We start from the raw sequence: 2,916 nt of genomic DNA, 5'->3' as shown, positions 1-2,916 counted from the left end.
CCCATATTAACATATTATGTCTCTAATCCACTATCCCTTTTTTCAATACATGTTTCAGTATCTTTCTCAAGAACCCATACGTTCACGTTTTCCGTCCATTCTTTGAATCTCCTTTCTCAGAAACGACCAGGTTCACCAGTGCTTTTATCATTTCCTTTAGCAGTGTCCTCACATTTTCTGTTAAATCAACGGGTCATTAAGGTGTATAGATTCTCTATAGATGGTTTTAGCGTCTTCAACAACAGGCTTGACAGAGCGCGTTCTTCTGACTCTGGCTTTTCCTCTCATGCGTGATAGACCATCAAGCAGCTATAATAGACAAAGAATCTACATCAACTTCTTGAGCCTTGCTGTTGATTTTGCTGTGATCACCGTCTGGTTGCATTGGCGACTTCAACTTCTATGATGTCACTTTCAGATTGGACCTGAAGCATAGTTGATGGCCCACTGTTCACGTTAGCTTGCTCAGCAGACTGAGTTTCTTGGTCAGTAAAACTCAGAGTAGCTGTTGTTTCTGCCATTTTTATTGGGGACAACTTAAGAATCTTCGAAGTACATTTCCGGAGCCATGACAATGTCCCACCATGAACTGGCGATATATCCCACATTTCCTGCCGTGGTGCTTCGTTCTCAAGAATGTTTTCAAGTTTTGACAAATTGGGCATTTCCAGGTTGTCAATATCAGGAAGAGCGAGCTCTGAAAGCAGTTCGCTGCAGTGGTTGCAGTTCCTATTACTTTACAGGGAAGAAAGGAAACGGTTTCTCTCCCTAATAAATTGTTCCCGTTGTTACTTCAGTTTCTTGTCAATTGCTGAAACGCACTCAAATTCTTAATTTCCAGATATGAACCAACACAAATTTGGATCATAAACCAGATGTAGTAGAATGAAAAAAGAATGAGTTGATCATATCTCTTCACTCGCTAGACTCAGAATATAAAAGACGACAAAGAAAGAAAGGAACTTGTTGACCTTGGTGCCAAACTTAACTTGCACAATTGGACGGACTGAGATGTTAAAATCGCAGTGGAGAGAGCCTTCTTGGATATTCCTGTTACTCACTCACAATCCATTGCATCTCACTGGTGTATTACGTGCCTCCGATCCCACTTCTCGTATCAAGTTAAGATTCCATCTCGAGCAAAGGAACTCCTGCTCTGTTCAAATATACATGCACCATAAGAGTTACCAAACATAAAGAAACAAAACATCTTTGCAGGTTATTGAAACCCATAAAACCTATTGGCTTTTCTTGATCTCATGGCTAAACATCATTGCATGTTTTTTGTGTGGCTTCTTCCAGACTTACCATTTTTGCAGATGATGATGAATCTCCTCTATTTGCTGTTTTATTCCTGCAACAGTGTAACACGTTTCTCTAAAGACCGAACCTCAAATTTAGAGTTCTATGGCTAGCACTCAGTCTCACCAATTACACCTTCTGTGTGTGTAGAATCAAGGATAGGAGAGATCTGAGCCACATAACCAACGTGAATTGAAATTTGACCTCTCCAAAGTTTTCTGTTAAAGTACAAATTAAAAAGTACAGATTTTTGAATTACCCCGTGATCTAGACATGATTCATCAGTTTGGTCTAGCGTTTTCTTAAATCTGGAAACAATGGCTTGTACCATAATGTAACAATCACAACGAAATCAATCTTCAACTAAAAGAAGACCAGGAAAGAGGAGAATAAGGAAGTAGTAGGGTACCTCTTTGGAGTTGTAGAGACAATCGAAGTAATCTTCAAGAAGAAGAGAGATGTACTTGGGCTCTCTACAGTAAGACGTCATTCACTCAATTCCATCCAGAAATCATATCCCCCTTCCCAACTCCTTTTCTCGAAGGAGATTACGGAGAGAATGATGCTCGGAAGACGAATTGATCCGAAGGATAAATACATGATCCAAATAATTTAAGGAACATAAATCTTCGCGTTGACAAAGAGATGAGAATTAGGAACGTAAAACATTTAAAACAGATGGAATTTATGATGATTTCTAGATCTAGGGCAGATGTCGCTTCGGTTTTTGAGAGGATTCAGAAATTTGTAAGACAAATAGTTAAAGAGAAATAGTGGGAGAGACCGAACCATAGAATCAAAACAACGCCTTCCAAGCTTATGGACCTACACTCAAAAAGTGGGCTTTCTGAAGACAAATAATAACAAAGCCCAAACGGAATGGGAACGAAAATAAATGAAACGATGCTGTTTGTTTAACGAGACACGTGTCACACCCAGAGTCTTCGACTTTCTGACCTGGAATCCCATGTGGCATCACAGGAAGGTCACCAGCATCTTTATATATAGAGTTATTCTTGGGTTCACCCCCTAGGGTGAACCTTTAGATTCACCAACCAATAGAAAGTTGTCATTTTAAATCTAGTATCTTTTAATTAAGGAAACCAAATAACTTGCAAATTATATTATTTTTTCAAAATAAAATTTAAAAATAAATAAAAATAATATATAAAAAACGAATTCAAAAAAAAATGTTGTCAACAAAACACTAAACCCTAAACTCTAATACTAAACCCTAAACTCAAATCCTAAACCCTAAATCCTTAAGTAAACCCTAAATCCTTGGGTAAAACCCCTGAACCCTTGGAAAAACACTAAACATGTTGTCAACAAAACACTAAACCCTAAACTCTAATCCTAAACCCTAAACCCTTGGGAAAACCTTAAACCCTTGGGTAAACTCTAAACCCTTGGGTAAACCCTAAACCCGTAGGTAAACCCTAAACCCTTGGAAAAACACTAAACATTTGGATAAATTCTAAATTATAAATCTTAAACACTAAACTCTAAATCTTAAAAATAAATATTTTTTTTAAACAATATTTTTTTAGAACTATTGTTATTTTTATTTACTTAATTTTTTATTTTTTATTTTAAAAGCATAATATAATTTGG

General features: G+C 37.0%; 1 long non-coding RNA gene across 2 annotated transcripts; it reads right to left on the bottom strand.

Moving 5' to 3' along the window:
* Nucleotides 1-788: 788 nt before the first annotated feature.
* Nucleotides 789-2,091, bottom strand: LOC125596514. 2 transcript variants are annotated; one of them, XR_007331111.1, is made up of 3 exons: nt 1,562-2,091; nt 1,309-1,520; nt 789-1,151 (listed from the first exon to the last, which is right to left on the bottom strand). It is a non-coding gene; the product is annotated as an uncharacterized LOC125596514 (long non-coding RNA). The 2 variants fall into 2 exon arrangements; XR_007331110.1 differs by having other exon boundaries at nt 789-1,156; nt 1,562-2,090.
* Between the last annotated feature and the right edge of the window lie 825 nt (nt 2,092-2,916).

The sequence above is a fragment of the Brassica napus genome, unplaced genomic scaffold (assembly GCF_020379485.1).
Source record: "Brassica napus cultivar Da-Ae unplaced genomic scaffold, Da-Ae ScsIHWf_1222;HRSCAF=1746, whole genome shotgun sequence".
NCBI classification, from domain to species: domain Eukaryota; kingdom Viridiplantae; phylum Streptophyta; class Magnoliopsida; order Brassicales; family Brassicaceae; genus Brassica; species Brassica napus.
Note: the sequence above shows the minus strand (reverse complement) of the source record. Positions and strands in the feature narration are given on the sequence as shown.